The 18,864-nt window shown below is 41.4% G+C and overlaps 1 protein-coding gene across 3 annotated transcripts in view; it reads left to right on the top strand.

The window, feature by feature from the left end:
* The first annotated feature begins 5,726 nt into the window (after positions 1 to 5,726).
* Positions 5,727 to 18,864, top strand: part of LOC115105691 (dual specificity tyrosine-phosphorylation-regulated kinase 1A-like) — a 37,273-nt gene continuing 24,135 nt past the window's right edge. The window contains exon 1 of one of the 3 annotated variants that reach the window (XM_065023729.1): positions 5,727 to 6,028. The gene's annotated coding sequence lies outside the window, so the exon portion shown is untranslated. The remainder of the gene's footprint in view (positions 6,029 to 18,864) is intronic. The other 2 variants (XM_029627987.2, XM_065023730.1) reach the window with 2 other exon arrangements.

Genomic DNA, 18,864 nt, shown 5'->3' with positions numbered 1-18,864 from the left:
GTGGGTCTAGGGTGTCCGGTAGGGTGGAGGTGATATGGTCCTTGACTAGTCTCTCAAAGCACTTCATGATGACGGAAGTGAGTGCTACGGGGCGGTAGTCGTTTAGCTCAGTTACCTTAGCTTTCTTGGGAACAGGAACAATGGTGGCCCTCTTGAAGCATGTGGGAACAACAGACTGGGATAGGGATTGATTGAATATGTCCGTAAACACACCGGCCAGCTGGTCTGCGCATGCTCTGAGGGCGCGGCTGGGGATGCCGTCTGGGCCTGCAGCCTTGCGAGGGTTGACACGTTTAAATGTTTTCCTCACGTCGGCTGCAGTGAAGGAGAGTCCGCATGTTTTGGTTGCAGGCCGTGTCAGTGGCACTGTATTGTCCTCAAAGCGGGCAAAAAAGTTATTTAGTCTGCCTGGGAGCAAGACATCCTGGTCCGTGACTGGGCTGGTTTTCTTTTTGTAATCCGTGATTGACTGTAGACCCTGCCACATACCTCTTGTGTCTGAGCCGTTGAATTGAGATTCTACTTTGTCTCTATACTGACGCTTAACTTGTTTGATTGCCTTGCGGAGGGAATACCTACACTGTTTGTATTCGGTCATGTTTCCGGTCACCTTGCCCTGATTAAAAGCAGTGGTTCGCGCTTTCAACCATTTTCATTGTCGTGTCCAGAATATCTTTCAAGCTGTCAGGCATTCTGTTGGCAGCAAGAGCCTCTCAGTGGATGCTCCAAGTGGTGTCGGGAGCAACTGCTTGCACGCGCGTTACCACTCCACTATGTCTCCCTGTCATAGCTTTTGCGCCATCAGTACAGATACCAACACATCTTGACCAACAAAGTACATTTGATGTCACAAAGCTGTCCAGTACTTTAAAAATATCCTCTCATGTTGTCCTGGTTTCCAATGGTTTGCAGAAGAGGATGTTTTCCTTAATTGACCCCTCATAAACGTAACGGACATATAACAGGAGCTGTGCCAGGCCTGCCACGTCTGTTGACTCATCCAGCTGTAACACATATAATTCACTGGCTTGCATGCAAAGCAGTAATTGTTTCAAAGCATCTCCTGCCATGTTACTGATGCTTTGTGAAACAGTGTTGTTTGATTAAGGCATTGTTTGTATAGTTTTTTGGGCCTTTTCCACCAACATCATCCCAGCCATATCCGCGGCAGCAGGAAAAATTAAATCCTCCACAATAGTATGGGGCTTGCCTGTCCTAGCCACCTCACCATAAAAGACACTTCTAAACCCTTCTTATTAATGGTATCTGTTGCTTTTGTAACAGTATAGCTTCCGTCCCTCTCCCCTTCCTGAGTTCGAACCAGGGACCCTCTGCACACATCGACAACAACCACCCTCGAAGCATCGTTACCCATCGCGCCACAAAAGCCACGGCTCTTGCAGAGCAAGGGGAACAACTACTTCAAGGTCTCAGAGCGAGTGATGTCACAGATTAAAAATGCTATTAGAGCACACCACCGCTAACTAGCTAGCCATTTCACATCAGTTGCACTCACCCCCCTTTTGACCTCTTTCTTTTCCACGGCAACCAGTGATCCGGGTCAACAGCATCAATGTAACAGTATTGCTTCCGTCCCTCTCCTCGCCCCAACCTGGGCTCAAACCAGGGACCCTCTGCACACATCAACCACAGCCACGCTCGAAGCATCGTTACCCATCGCGCCACAAAAGTCAACTACTTCAAGGTTTCAGAGCAAGTAACGTCACCGATTGAAACGCTATTTAGCGCGCACCACCGCTAACTAGCTAGCCATTTCACATCGGTTACACTTTTATACATGTCTTACAACTCAAAAGTCGTCTTTATTCTCGCTCAAACTCCTGTGGCTTATTTTTCAAATTGTCATGTTTCGTTTCTAAATGTCTGCGCAAGAGTGAAGGTTTCCCGCGAGAGAGTAACGGTTAATGTGATTGGATGTTAATTATTTGACTAAGCTACCGGTAGTTGACATTGTGTTGTTATTTCGCTGAACAATAGATGGTTTAATTTTATTTTTTTGGCAGTGAAACGAGGTTACCTACTCAGGCGAGAAAAAACCTCACCCAAATATATAGCCCCGTTGGAAAATATAAATGTACTGTTTGAATTTTTAATTGTCAATCATATTTATATTTGGCGTATCCCCGATGGGGATACCCCTGGGGGGTACTCGCAATGCCATGAACAGTAGGTGGCAAAAATACACCTTATGAGTGTACATTTCCAATAAACCTTGAAGGGCTCCAGATTTTGTCAAGATAACATTAAAAGTATACATTTTTTTGCATTTGAACTCTAACCCTTTTCCTAACCTTAACCTAATTCTCCTAACCTGCTATGATAATTGTCCTAACCTGCCGTGTAAAATTTAAGCTGACTTTAATTTGACAGATGCTGGATGCCTTCTAGTCATGACCTATGGGGGTGCCACAGGGTTCAATTCTCGGGCCGACTCTTTTTTTCTGTATATATCAAGGATGTTGCTCTTGCTGCGGGCGATTCCCTGATCCACCTCTACGCAGACGACACCATTCTGTATACTTCTGGCCCTTCCTTGGACACTGCTATCTAACCTCCAATCGAGCTTCAATGCCATACAACACTCCTTCCATGGCCTCCAACTGCTCTTAAACGCTAGTAAAACCAAATGCATGCTTTTCAATCGTTCGCTGCCTGCACCCGCACGCCCGACTAGCATTACCACTCTGGATGGTTCCGACCTAGAATATGTGGACATCTATAAGTACCTAGGTGTCTGGCTAGACTGTAAACTCTCCTTCCAGACTCATATCAAACATCTCCAATCCAAAATCAAATCTAGAATCGGCTTTCTATTTTGCAACAAAGCCTCTTTCACTCACGCCGCCAAACTTACCCTAGTAAAACTGGCTATCCCACCGATCCTCGACTTCGGCGATGTCATCTACAAAATAGCTTCCAATACTCTACTCAGCAAACTGGATGCAGTTTATCACAGTGCCATCCGCTTTGTTACTAAAGAACCTTATACCACCCACCACTGCGACCTGTATGCTCTAGTCGGCTGGCCCTCGCTACATATTCATCGCCAGACCCACTGGCTCCAGGTCATCTACAAGTCCATGCTAGGTAAAGATCCGCCACTAGGGTAGCCTAGTGGTTAGAGCGTTGGACTAGTAACCGGAAGGTTGCGAGTTCAAACCCCCGAGCTGACAAGGTACAAATCTGTCGTTCTGCCCCTGAACAGGCAGTTAACCCACTGTTCCCAGGCCGTCATTGAAAATAAGAATGTGTTCTTAACTGACTTGCCTGGTTAAATAAAGGTAAAAAAATGTTTAAATAAAATAAATCTCAGTTCACTGGTCACGATGGCAACACCCACCCGTAGCTCGCGCTCCAGCAGGTGTATCTCACTGATCATCCCTAAAGCCAACACCTCATTTGGCCACCTTTCCTTCCAGTTCTCTGCTGCCTGTGACTGGAACGAATTGCAAAAATCGTTAAAGTTGGAGACTTTTATCTCCCTCACCAACTTTAAACATCTGCTATCTGAGCAGCTAACCAATCGCTGCAGCTGTACATAGTTCATCGGTAAATAGCCCACCCAATTTATCTACCTCATCCCCATACTGTTTTTATTTATTTACTTTTCTGCTCTTTTGCACACCAGTATCTCTACCTGCACATGACCATCTGATCATTTATCACTCCAGTGTTAATCTGCTAAATTGTAATTATTCGCCTACCTCCTCATGCCTTTTGCACACAATGTATATAGCCTTTTTTTAAATTAAAAAAACAATTTCTACTGTGTTGTTTACTCCATGTGTAACTCTGTGTTGCTGTCTGTTCACACTGCTATGCTTTATCTTGGCCAGGTCGCAGTTGTAAATGAGAACTTGTTCAACTAGCCTACCTGGTTAAATAAAGGTGAAAAAAAATAAAAATATATTGTTACATTTATAATTGATGGCATTACTGGCCAATTAGATGAGAGCTCTATGCTTATATTGTTTGCAAGCTGGTTTGAGTGTCAGACTGAATTGACCATCTTCCCACGCCAACTGTACAAAAGGCTGTGAAGTATTTGTAGTTCATCATATCAGAGCCATAGCTCCGCCCACCGCTGAAGTGGAGCAGAGCATGCTGGCCGATCTCCAGCTCAGAGAAGAAGATCAACTCGAGAGAAGTCAAGTGAGAAAAAGTTCCATCCACCCGTTTACCCATCAGTTATCTTTCATTGTTAGCCAAGGCCAGTGTGAGTCCTTGTTGATATACCCCCCACACACACTTTGGTTGAAGCAAGTTGCCAGACCACTAAGTGCCTTAGTTTGACTAGTGCAATGTATCACTTGCGCTATAAACACAACAAAGTCCACCTTCACTATTAGCGTGTTGGGATCCTTCTCCTGCATGGGATTCACTGCAGACTGTGGGACATCCACTACCATGTCCTCTACTCACTCCTTCAGCTATTTTCACTGCCTCCACATAGGAGACCTGCTGGATGGCCCTGATCCTAGCTACTGCAACCTCCTTCATCCGTACAGGGCACTACGGGAACGTGATTCCCATCACAACATGCTTCATCTGACTCAACTACTACATATTTATTCTTTCAACAAACACTTGCCACTTGTGTCCAAACTTTTTACAATTGTAACACTGCAGCGGCTTCTGTACATACAGTCTCACCGCATATCTCACATACCCAGGTTTTTACAATAGTTGGGAGAACCACTTCATCAAATGACAGTAAAACCGATAGGCTTTGCTCCTTCTTTGCGTCCTTCATTCAATTCAAGGAAAGTGCGTCTACCACTCCTGGAATGTTATCCCTAAACCACACAGCCTCTATGTCCAACAAGACACCAGAGATGACACCTTTAATCGGTGCCCTACTCTGAAAAGCATAGCTTTCCACATCATATGTCGACATGTTGAGCCACAGAGCATTCTTCTTTCGCCACACACGAAATCAACATCATACCGCTACTGTCCTGGTCACTCTGACCAATCCCACTTTACCCAACTCGTCCTTCAACATCTTCGAGACGGCAAACTGGTCACCCAAAAAACAATCCTTGCTCATGAATAGACTCTCCAACCATAAACTGCTGTTAATTTCTAACTTTAACCATTTTTACTACACTCTTCTTCACCATCGTCTACTCATTCTCACCAACTGTACGGGGCAAATAGAATCACACAATACTTCCACCATTGCTCCTCTAGTCATCCCCCGGACTCCCTCGCTCTTTGCTGTGAAAGATGCCAGTTTGTCATCTCGAAATAGCCCCCGTATTTTTGCCTGTTTGCTTCACCAATTTTCTCAATTTCGTCCGCATGATATATACAATGGCGAACCAACCGAACACTTTTTTTTTCGTGTCATTGGTCTGAGACTGGAATTTATTCGTTTGAATAATAGTCGTCATGGTAACGTTCGTATTCAGCCTCCATTTTGTTAGCCACTTTCCTTTTCTCCAAAAAATGTTTTACCTTCCCGACAGAATAGTAAATTCACTAATCATAGAAATGACAGAAATGGATTCAAATAATCAAAAGGGTTGGTTATAACGTAGCGGCTGTGCTACAACGGCGTTACATGAGTACGTTGGTGGGCTGTAGTTTATAGTCTGCCCGGCCGTTTCGATGCAAAGGTTTGGGAATACGCGCCATTTTGTGAAATATACACAAAAAAGCCTTAAAGAGAACAGGGTCTTCAGGTTTGTAGTCGTCATTTTTAGTCATGCTTTGGAAGTAATGCTGCTCGTTACAATTAATGTCCCGAACAGCTAACAGTATACATGCCTAGCTGCATCGAAATGTTGGTTTCCCTATGGTCAGACCGACTACGTTTCCGCCGTTGACTGAGAGGCGCTGTTGATTTGGAAAAATAATTGACATCTATATTCAGAGGAGTGAGGGTTGTACGTTGGGAAATCTGGGGGGCTCCATGGAGAAGAGACTGTATCGCCGTAAGGCATTGGGGATTGTAAATGAGGATATGTTTCTGGAATAGGAAGACTGACAGGCAGCGACCAAGGTAAGTTTGCGCTGTAACTTTGACTAGCCAGTCACATTGCTATCATTGGAAACATACACTGCAAGCTAGCCAGCTAACGTAACGCTAGCTCTATCGCCAAATAAGATAGATAGCTAACTGGTAAACTGTCTAACCAACGTTCTAGAATGTTCACTCTTGGTTGGAAAACGTGCACCCCCATATAAATGTAACAATTAACATTAGGCTTATGTATCGTTAATCACATTGCTAGCTCGCTAACTGTTTAAGCCATGCTAGTGTATTTGGCTAGCTATGTCACTTTCCATTTCCACAGTTAACAAGTTAGATAACGTTAGAAACCTAGCCGTAATCCATTCCAGTAACGTTAGGTCAGCTAGCTAACGTGTTAACTACTTCAATTCAGCTGGCTAACTTGGATAGTTAGCTAAATGTGAAAACTTAGCGTAGCAGCTACAAATGTCATTCCGTGGAAGGAAGTATTGCTAGCCTACGTTTAATTAGTTAACTGACCTACCTTTAGCTTGTTAAAAAGCAAAGGACTTTTAACAAGCTAAAGTTAGGTCATGTTAAGTTAGCCATCTACATGTGTGCCACACTTCTAGCACTCCTGCTAACGTTACTAGCTACCTAACTTTACTACTTGTTAACACATAATTCAACGTAGCTAAGCTAGCTAACATTAACCGGTCTTGTAGTTAAGTAAAACAATTGATAAGGTAACGTAAACTAGCTACAAATATACCTCAGGCACATGGGTTCAATAGAGTCCATCTCAATCATACGTTGCCTTCCAGCTAGCCTGGTTTATAAGTAAACATACTACCCAGCTGGTTAACTTGACAAGTTGTCAGTTGCCACAGAGATGCGGGCATGGATTGATGGCAAGCTAATCATAAGGATGGAGTTTAACCACTTCAACGCATTCTGTCTTGATACTGCGTTATCAACCAGATAACGTATTTAACTTATCCTGTAACGTTAGTTAATGCTAACTAGAAAGATAGCGAATGTTCATCCGGTCCCTCGATAGCTCAAGTTTGCCTCCTTGGTCCCCCAACGGCTTGAAGTTTTCTAGCTAGTATAGATGGGAACAGTATAGATTCACTTTGCATTTTTATTAACAGCCACAAGGTCATTACTGGGTACGTTCATAAATACAGTTGAATGCTAATGTGACTAAGTGTGTCCGTTTTTTTTTTTTTCGTTTTTTCCCCCTCCACCTTTATTTAATTAACCAGGTAGGCAAGTTGAGAACAAGTTACACATGGTGTAAAACAAACATACAGTCAGTAGAAAATAAGTTTATATACAATGTGAGCAAATGAGGTGAGATAAGGGAGGTAAAAGGCCATGGTGGCGAAGTAAATACGATAGAGCAAGTAAAACACTGGAATGGTAGATTTGCAGTGGAAGAATGTGCAAAGTAGAGAGTCCTAATGGGGTGCAAAGGAGCAAAATAAATAAATACAGTAGGGGAAGAGGTAGTTGTTTGGGCTAAATTATAGATGGGCTATGTACAGGTGCAGTAATCTGTGAGCTGCTCTGACAGCTGGTGCTTAAAGCTAGTGGGGGAGATAAATGTTTCCAGTTTCAGAGATTTTTGTAGTTCATTTTAGTCATTGGCAGCAGAGAACTTTAAGGAGAGGTGGCCAAAGGAGGAATTGGCTTTGGGGGTGGCCAGAGAGATATAACTGCTGGAGCGCGTGCTGCAGGTGGGTGCTGCTATGGTGACCAGCGAACTGTGATAAGGGGGGACTTTACCTAGCAGGGTCTTGTAGATGACCTGGAGCCAGTGGGTTTGGCGATGAGTATGAAGCGAGGGCCAGCCAATGCGAGCATACAGGTCGCAGTGGTGGATAGTATATGGGGCTTTGGTGACAAAATGGATGGCACTGTAATAGACTGCATCCAATTTATTGAGTAGGGTATTGGAGGCTATTTTGTAAATGACATCGCAAAAGTCGAGGATCGGTAGGATGGTCAGTTTTGCGAGGGTATGTATGGCAGCATGAGTGAAGGATGCTTTGTTGCAAAATAGGAAGCCAATTCTAGATTTAACTTTTGGGGATGTTTGATGTGAGTCTGGAAGGAGAGTTTGCAGTCTAACCAGACACCTAGGTATTTGTAGTTGTCCACATATTCTAAGTCAGAACCGTCCAGAGTAGTGATGCTGGACTGGCGGGCAGGTGCAGGCAGCAATTGGTTGAAAAGCATGCATTTAGTTTTACTTGCATATAAGAGCAGTTGTAGGCCACGGAAGGAGAGTTATATGGCATTGAAGCTCGTCTGGAGGGTTGTTAAGTGTCCAAAGAGGGGCCAGAAGTATACAGAATGGTGTCGTCTGCGTAAAGGTGGATCAGAGACTCACCCACAGCGAGAGCGACATCATTGATGTATACAGAGAAGAGAGTTGGCCCAAGAATTGAACCCTGTGGCACCCCCATAGAGACTGCCAGAGGCCCGGACAACAGGCCCTCCGATTTGACACATTGAACTCTATCAGAGAAGTAGTTGGTAAACCAGGCGAGGCAATCATTTGAAGAAGCATGTCCCAGTTTAGGTCACCTAACAGAATGATCTCTGAAGATAGATGGGAAGCAATCAGTTCACATATGGTGTTTAGAGCACAGCTCGGGGCAGAGGGTGGTCTATAGCAGGCGGCAACGATGAGAGACATGTCTTTAGAGAGGTGGATTTTTAAAAGTAGAAGTTCATATTGTTTGGGTACAGACCTGGATAGTAGGACAGAACTCTGTAGGCTATCTCTGCTGTTGATTGCAACACCGCCCCCTTTGGCTTTTCTGTCTTGTCTGAAAATGTCGCCAGAGGAGGAGTGGGATAAGGGTATGGCTAAAAGCTACGATAATTGGTCGTCTAGGACGTCCGGAACAGAGAGTAAAAGGGGCAGGTTTCTGGGGGCGATAAAATAGCTTTTATAATGTATAATGTACAGAAAAAGGTATGGTAGGATGTGAATACAGTGGAGGTAAACCTAGGCATTGAGTGATGATGAGAGTGATATTGTCTCTATAAACATCATTGAAACCAGGTGATGTCATCGCATGTGTGGGTGGTGGAACCTGTAGGTTGTATAAGGTATAATGAGCCGGGCTAGAGGCTCTACAGTGAAATATGCCAATAAACACTAACCAGAACAGCAATGGACAAGGCATATTGACATTAAGAGAGGCATGCTTAGCCAAGTGATCATAAGGGTCCAGTGAGTAGTGAGGTTGGTTGGGGTCACGGATATTCAGACAGCTAGCTGGGCCATCGGTAGCAAGCTGGCAGAAGATGGATGTCTGTTTTTAACCACCTCGTGCGTTTCCGTCGGTAGATTGGTGTGGTTCTGTGTGGTAGAGGGGACCAATCCAATTGGCAAAATAGTTATAGTCGGCCAAGAAAATGTTCCGATGACCTATTCAGATAGCAGCCGATAAGACCGCTAACGATTAGCTGGCCGCAGATGGGCGTTCAGGTTACGTCGCGACGGAGGGGCCAGTTGGATAACTCCTCCGAGCAGATAACGTCGGTAGTCCATTCGTGAAGGCCTGGTGGGGCTCCGCATCAGCAGTAAAATGGGTCCGGATAGGTGATTGTAGCCCAGGAGTGGCTGATGGAACTCTTCAGCTGGCTACCTCCGGAATAATTGAAGTTTGCTCCGGGACCGACGCTAGCTGCAAGATCCAGGTGTAAATGTCCAGAGCTTGTGGTGGAAATCCGGGGGTTATGTTGAAAAAAATAGGTCCTTTATGCTCTGGTCTGAGTCGCGTTGTGCAAAACTGCCGATAGCTTTTCGAGCTAAAGGATGGCTGATGACCGCCAACCGTGGTTAGCTGACTCCTAACGTTAGCCAGTGAACTTGCTAACTTCTGGCTAACTTCTGTTGTGGATTTCAGATTTGAGGTGAATAATATATATACATATTTTTTTTTGTGAGGTGGGTTGCAGGAGAGTGTTTTGAAGTTGAGTTTTTAGAAGAAAAACATATATAAAAAATGGAGTTGGCTAGCAAAGTTTGATAGTTAGCTAACACGTTGACCCTAGTCAAGTGTATTAATGGCCATTGTTGGTAGGCACTGACTTGGCTATTACTAATTGAAATTGAATGAGGAATTTCGTAGATGACACGAATAGTTGAATGGAAGTTCCACATCACAAAATGAACATTACACAATTGATGTCAAAAATATACACTGACTGAAGCAGCAAGTTCAGTAGGGAAAACTAAACAAACCTCGCGTTACTAATTTGAGGAGAACTCAGAAGAGGTAGCCCACCTCTGCGCTCATGCAAGTAGGCATACCCATGACTTTGTACATTTAAATTTGTACAAAGCATGTACTAGGGTATTTTTGATGAGTCAAATACGTTTTATTTTGTTTTTGTAGAGCGCTTAATGGCTTTTATTTTTAATTCAGAAATTGGGCGATTTTAGGAGAATATAACTTCAGTAAATTCCTCCTCTTCAAAGGTCTTGGAGAAGGCCCATATTTTACAGGCCAGACCATGATGAACTGTCAACTGATAGCAGCATCATTGCTATGTAGTAGCACCTGTTCACCATGACGTTTTCCATTCCTAGTCATTCCTTTAATTCCTTGGTAACTTAGGTCTAATATAACAGCTACAAGAGTATTGCACAGCAAGAGCAAAGCACCTCTTTGAATTCACCTCATGGTATGGATGGTCTCAGGTTGGCCTTTGTTTGAAGTTTAACTTGTGGGTCAATCAGTTATCTTGTGACGTTATAGGCTAATTTTATTTAAAAGGGCTTCTGGTTCATTCATGGCATGGTTCGTTTCTTGGAAACAGAATGACCTCAGGGACACATTCTCTAACTATCTATTCTACTTATAGAACCATTCTATGCTGAGTGTACTTTACAGTAAACATTTACATTCTCCCTGCCTTTGACTTCATTCACAGACACACACTCCTCAAGTGATTTATATGGTCATCTGTGTCCCAAGATTACTACCAGTAATTTCAACGCTGTTTCATATTTGACTGTATGGGTGATATCCGTGAAAGTAAAAACAGTTATTTTCAATAACACGAGTGTAATAAATAGATTAGCTGACATCACAAACTATTTGTGCGCTTCCATGGGCAGAAGTCAGCATGTTGCTATTCTGGATGGCCAGATTACTAGCAAGATTGACAAACTGTCATGTAGAGAATCGTAAGTGGCTCATTTCAGCTTCTTTCATCTTGTTCATGATACCATGTCTTGTTTTTGAGGTGGTTTGATGGATTTCATATCAATGTTAAAAATTTGCTAGCTAGCTAACCAACAACTGTAAGTATGTATTTGAGCCAAGTGCTCATTGTGTAATTATAAACTTAAAAAAAAACAAAAAAACATTGGAGACTAAATATGGCTTGTCAACAATATAAGCCAACCCTGTCTGTTTTGCCCCATAGTTGCACTTGCGTTGGTTGTTGCTAAACAACCAACCAATTATGAACATTACATTGAACATTAATGAGAATGGCTTGCGCACTTACACATATAATTTATTAAACCTTTATAGCTCTTTTCATTAGACAGAATCTCAAAGTGCTTGTAAAGCAAAATAAATAATTTAAGTCTATCGACTACAACATTAGCTAGATCAAGTCTGTTTGAGTGGTTCTTCAACCCAGGTCACACGTGTGCACGTAAACGGATGTTGCTGCAGCAATGTTGGAATGGTTTTAAAATGTATCTAGGTTTAACCTTTATTTGCTCCATATCATGATCGGTTGAGGTTCCATGACTCTATTTGATCGAATGTCTATTTTTAAATATATTTGTATACTTTTCTCAAGTCCTCTCTTAGCCCTGTAATTGACCCCATGTCAAGTCCTGCCCTCCTTACCTCCGGTTTCTACCGAGTTCAACATTTTCTCATGAAGCTCAATCCCCAATTCAAACCAATTGAGAAATATTTGAGAAATATCCTCTGATCTCAAACTGTGTTTTTAATACACAATGGAATTTAACAGACTGCCCTTTGCTAATTAGGAGATTCTGGTATGTTGTGGTGGACTGTCATTGAAATCACTTCACTACTTTTCTAATAATACATCAGTGATTCATATTTTCTGCAAACATTCTGAAGTAGCCTACGGTAAGGGAATAAGCCATTGTTTTGTGTAGCCAGTTAGCATGAGGAAACAGTCATGTATAAAGGCTTTCACAAAAAAACGTTCCTATTAAATGTTGACTACAAAGTAGGCCTACTTGGCAAAATTATCATGATGACTTGTATCAATCTCATGGGCATTTGTTTTGCAAACTCACTCATCAAGTGCACTACAGAATAGAGGTCGACCGATTATGATTTTTCAACGTCGATACCGATTATTGGAGGACCAAAAAAGCCCATACCGATTAATCGGCCGATTTTAAATAATCATAATAAAATAATAATAAATGTTTTTTAATTAATTAATAAAAAATATATATATACATATTTTTTTTATTTTTTAAAATAATGTATTTGTAACATCAATACTGAATAAAAAATTATGTTAACTTAATATAATACATTAATAAAATCAATTTAGCCTCAAATAAATAATGAAACATGTTCAATTTGGTTTAAATAATGCAAAAACAAAGTGTTGGAGAAGTTAAAGTGCAATATGTGCCATGTAAAAAAACATCGCTCAGTCAGACTGCTCTATCAAATCATAGACTTAATTATAACATAATAACACACACAAATATGAGCCTTTGGTCATTAATATGGTCGAATCCGGAAACGTATCATTTCGAAAACAAAACGTTTATTATTTCAGTGAAATACGGAACCATTCGGTATTTTATCTAACGGGTGGCATCCCTAAGTCTAAATATTCTTGTTACATTGCACAACCTTCAATGTTATATCATAATTACGTAAAATTCTGGCAAATTAGTTTGCAACGAGCCAGGCTGCCCAAACTGTTGCATATACCCTGAGTCTGCGTGCAATGAACGCAAGAGAAATGAAACAATTTCACCTGGTTAATATTGCCTGCTAACCTGGATTTCTTTTAGGTAAATATGCAGGTTTAAAAATGTATACTTCTGTGTATTGATTTTAAGAAATGCATTGTGGTGTTTATGGTTCGGTACAGTCGTCCAACGATTGGGCTTTTTTCCCCGCAAATGCGCTTTTGTTAAATCATCCCCCAGCGTTGCATCGATTATATGCAATGCAGGACAGGCTAGATAAACTAGTAATATCATCAACCATTTGTAGTTATAACTAGTGATTATGATTGATTGTTTTTTATAAGGTAAGTTTAATGCTAGCTAGCAACTTACCTTGGTTTCTTACTGCATTCGCGTAACAGGCAGGCTCCTCGTGGAGTGCAATGAGAGGCAGGTGGTTAGTGTTGGACTAGTTAACTGTAAGGTTGCAAGATTGGATCCCCCGAGCTGACAAGGTGAAAATCTGTCGTTCTGCCCCTGAACAAGGCAGTTAACCCGCCGTCATTGAAAATAAGAATGTGTTCTTAACTGACTTGCCTAGTTAAATAAAGGTATAAAAAAAATCGGTGCCCAAAAATACCGATTTCCGATTGTTATGAAAACTTATGTATCGGCCATTGTCACTAATCACTCTGACAATGCAAATGTATTCCAAAATCTAATCAAACACTTCGTGAGAGCTCATGTACCTCAACATTTCTATAGGCTATGCAATTGCGGGAGGGCTGAGTTATGGCCTCTAATATAAAGAGGATCCCATCAGCTTCCATAGGCTAGGCCTACTATATTTATTTATTTCTCAACTTTCCTAATGTTAACTTGTTATGGCTGCAATCCCGATATCGGGATAAGTGTCATCAACAACCGCTGAATAGCATAGCGCTACATACAGTAAATATTACTATAAATATTTACAGTGCCTTGCGAAAGTATTCGGCCCCCTTGAACTTTGCGACCTTTTGCCACATTTCAGGCTTCAAACATAAAGATATAAAACTATTTTTTTGTGAAGAATCAAAAAATCAAGTGGGACACAATCATGAAGTGGAACAACATTTATTGGATATTTCAAACTTTTTTAACAAATCAAAAACTGAAAAATTGGGCGTGCAAAATTATTCAATCAAATTAATCGTTTACCTTTGATCTTCGGATGTTTTCAGTCACGAGACTCCCAGTTACACAAAGATTATTTTTAGATCCAAAATACCTCCGCTTGTTTGTCGCGTTATGTTCAGAAATCCACAGGAAAGAGCGGTCACGACAACGCAGATGAAAATTCCAAATTGTTTCCATAATGTCCACAGAAACATGTCAAATGTTTTTTATAATCAATCCTCAGGTTGTTTTAAAATATATAATCGATAATATATCAACCACAAATGTCTTTCACAGTAGGAGAGGGGAAAACGATGGCTGTCCAAATTCTGTTGTACGAGCGAAACTCATGTGAACACTTGACGCGATGTTATCGTTCTCTCTCATTTTTCAAAATAAAAGCCTGAAACTGTGTCTGAAGACTGTTGACACCTTGAGGAAGCGATAGGAAAAGGAATCTGGTTCATATCCAGCAAAGGGAGGCTATGGAACATGGAATTTTCTAAATAGAAGCCACTTCCTGTTTTGATTTTTCCTCAGGGTTTCGCCTGCATTATCAGTTCTGTTATACTCCCAGACAATATTTTGACAGTTTTGGAAACTTTAATGTTTTCTATCCAATACTAATAATAATATGCATATATTAGCAACTGAGACTGAGGAGCTGTCCGTTTACAATGGGCACCTTTTCGTCCAAGCTACTCAATACGGCCCCTGCAGCCATAAAAAGTTAGGCACATTGCTTATATTTAAAATAAACCATGGGGCAAAGCGTCCTCGATTTGTTATTTAACTTCGATATAGGGGGCGCTCTTTTAATTTTTGGATAAAAAAACGTTCCCGTTTTAAGCGCAATATTTTGTCACGAAAAGATGCTCGACTATGCATATAATTGACAGCTTTGGAAAGAAAACACTCTGACGTTTCCAAAACTGCAAAGATATTTTCTGTGAGTGCCACAGAACTGATGCTACAGGCGAAACCAAGATGAAATTTCAAACAGGAAATGCCCCCGATTTTGAAAGCGCTGTGTTCCAATGTCTCCTTATATGGCTGTGAATGCACCAGGAATGAGCCTACACTTTCTGTCGTTTCCCCAAGGTGTCTGCAGCATTGTGACGTATTTATAGGCATATCATTGGAAGATTTGACCATAAGAGACTACATTTACCAGGTGCCCGCTTGGTGTCCTCCATCGAAATTATTGCGTAATCTCCAGTTGCGTGCATTTTTCCATTTGCTTCAGAGGAGAAACCCAACTGCCACGAATGATTTATCATCGAATAGATATGTGAAAAACACCTTGAGGATTGATTCTAAACAACGTTTGCCATGTTTCTGTCGATATTATGGAGTTCATTTGGAAAAAAGTTTGGCGTTGTATTGACTGAATTTTCGGGGGGTTTTCTTAGCCAAACGTGATGAACAAAACGGAGCGATTTCTCCTACACAAATAATCTTTTTGGAAAAACTGAACATTTGCTATCTGAGTCTCCTCATTGAAAACATCCGAAGTTCTTCAAAGGTAAATTATTTTATTTGAATGCTTTTCTTGTTTTTGTGAAAATGTTGCCTGCTGAATGCTAGGCTTAATGCTATGCTAGCTATCAATACTCTTACACAAATGCTTGTGTAGCTATGGTTGAAAAGCATATTTTGAAAATCTGAGATGACAGTGTTGGCTAAGCTTGTGAGCCAATATATTTATTTCATTTCATTTGCGATTTTCATGAATAGTTAACGTTGCGTTATGGTAATGAGCTTGAGGCTATGATTACGCTCCCGGATACGGGATTGCTCGACGCAAGAAGTTAAGTGCATAGATGACATGCATTTTTTCCTCCGCTGCCCCTGTTTTGATACAGGTGCAGAATAATGGTCCATTCTAAATCATGTATTATTGAGTATATGTAAAGACAAGATTATATCAAGAATATTCTGATGGGTGACAATATTAGCCTATCACTTGTGAATTATATAGTATCACTTGTAAATGATGCCCAGCATAAAGTATATTTGAAACTCATTCGAATCATAGTCACACACTCATGTAGCCTAGCCCATAGGCTTATGTTTTTTAAATAAGGTTTATATCACAACTAAAGTGGCCAAATAACTTCTTAAAATTAAGTACATTATTCCGCTTTACAACCAGTGTAGAGCCTAACGTGTGTGTGTGTAAGCAGCGAGCGAGTTTCAAGTTTGGGGAAGAACATTTTCACCATAAAAATACACCTTTTATAATGAAGAATGCATAATTGCATTTGCGGTCACTTTTGATAATGGGATTTTCCTCTAATGGAAGATTCACGCTTATAGCCTACTACCATGTGTGCATTCCTGCTCTTATAATGTGAAGAACTAGCCTAATAGTTTATCAAAATGTTAAGCTAAACGTTCTGATCTGTTGCGTCAGCCACATTGCATTATGTTTTTTTTATGCTTGTGGTTGTATGTATTTGGAATCTATCGCATCCCACAACTGTCCCAGACTGTTTTGGAACATTACCGCGAGGCCGACAAGTGCATAGTAAAAGGGTCCAGGGAAATTGGCAAAATAGGTATTGTAGCCCAAGAAATTGGCTGATGGTCCTCTTCAGCTAGCAGTCCGATATGCTCTAGACAGCTAGCGGGCTGCGGATGGGCCTTTAGGGGACGTCGCGACGGAGGAGCCTGTTGACACCCTTGGGCGGGTTACGTCGGTAGACCAGTCGTGGTGGAATCGGCGGGGCTCTGTGTCGGCAGTAAAAGGGGTCCAGGCCAATTGGCAAAATATGTATTGTAGCCCAAGGAGTGGCTGATGGACCTCTTCAGCTAGCCGGGGGATGGGCCTAGCACAAAGCTATTTTCTGGCTCACTGGTGCTTGCTTCAGGACAGAGACGTTAGCCAGGGGGAAGCCACTCGGATAGCAGCGATGATTCAGGTGAAAGGGTTCAAAGCTTTGGGTAAGAAACGGGAGATGTGGAGAAAGAGCAGTCCGGTAAGCTCTGGGTTTTTTATTTTATTTTACCTTTATTTTACTAGGCAATTCAGGTAAGAACAAATTCTTATTTTCAATGACTGCCTAGGAACAGTGGGTTAACTGCCTGTTCAGGGGCAGAATGACAGATTTGTACCTTGTCAGCTCAGGGATTTGAACTTGCAACCCTCCGGTTACTAGTACAACGCTCTAACCACTAGGCTACCCTGTGCTGTGCAGACTGGCAGGAGTTGACCAGGCTAAGGTTAGCTGATGACCGCTAGCCATGGCTAACTGACTGTTAGCTAGTAACTAGTTAGCTGGTTAGCTTCTGTTGGGGGTTCTAAAGTATAGAAAATAGCATATCCATACCACATTGGGTGAGGCGGGTTCCAGGAGAGTATGTTGAAACTGGGGTTAAAATAGAAAAAAATATCTACGGAATATATACTAAGGAAAGAAATCTATTTATACACAGACACAACAAGTTGAAGACATCTGAACTGCTACGCCATCTTGGATAGGGATGGTTTTCAGTATGTATTTATTGTGCAGGCTGTTCTGCTACTTTAAATAAAATAATGGGAGGGGAAAAAATTTCCACATTAGCTACCGCCGCTGACACGACCTTTAAACTTGCCATCGCTAGCACCTTAGAGGCTGCTGCCCCATATACATAGTCTTGAAATCACTGGCCACATGGAACACTAGTCACTTTAGTAATGAGTTATACAAAATATGTAACCATCTCGTATATCTATATACTGTATTCTATTTTACTGTATTTTAGTCCATGTCGCTCTGACATTGCTCATCAGAATGTTTATATATAATTCCTTTACTTTTAGATTTATGTGTATTGTTACGAAATTGTTAGATGTTGCTGCACTGTTGGAGCTAGAAACACAAGCATTTCCCTACACCCACAATAAAGTCTGCTAAACGTGTGTGACCAATACAATTTGATTTGAATAGCCAGTAGAAAGCAGTTCGGCAGTTATGTCAATACAGCATGTCTCTTATGTCTCGTGCAGCCCAATCAGTCAAACAAAATCGGTCTTGAGTGGCATCAAATCTGCCCAATTAGCTTATTTGTGTTCCATACACCAACACTCCTTTTGACACACCCTTTCTCCCATCGCCATATTGGGCTGTGGCTACCCATACTTGACCAGGTTTGAGTCTTAAGGCTGTCATTTGTGTAATTATGATACCTCCTCCTGTGATTTATGAATCAATTAAAACTGATGTAGCTATAGTTTCAATTGACCTCTGGGGGACTGTTAGTCAACTCCACTTTAGTTGCCACTGATCTTCGGCACAGTTTTGAGGGAAAAGACATGGCCTCACCTTTTCTTATTTTTTGTTGTTGCGAGAGTACACCTGCCTGTCAAGGAGAAATTGGCGTTCCAGTTTACTGTAAAGGCAATTGTAAATTTGCTGTCTCAGCCTGGTTGGATTTCCCAACCGCATACTCATGCGTGTTAAATTGTGCATTAAAAAGCTGATATGACTTTTGCAGAGATTGTATTGGCGCAGTCCAAAATGCTCCCCTCTATTAAAAAGAACAATAGCCTTAACTAAAAGTTAATAGGAAATAATTTCAAATGTGTACTCCTCAAATGAACTTCTATTGTATTATTTAAAAACATTTTTCATGATATATTGTCCAAAGGAAATAGCCTACATTGTGGTCTGGTATCAACTCTAGATTTTTTTCTCTAAATATAATTTGATTCTAATTACCAAATTCATTATATCAGAAAATAAGCAAAAAGAATGTCATTCTTTCCCATCACAGTTGTGGTATTAGGCTCCACTCCCTTATC

Source organism: Oncorhynchus nerka, linkage group LG10 (assembly GCF_034236695.1).
Source record: "Oncorhynchus nerka isolate Pitt River linkage group LG10, Oner_Uvic_2.0, whole genome shotgun sequence".
Taxonomy (NCBI): domain Eukaryota; kingdom Metazoa; phylum Chordata; class Actinopteri; order Salmoniformes; family Salmonidae; genus Oncorhynchus; species Oncorhynchus nerka.
Note: the sequence above shows the minus strand (reverse complement) of the source record. Positions and strands in the feature narration are given on the sequence as shown.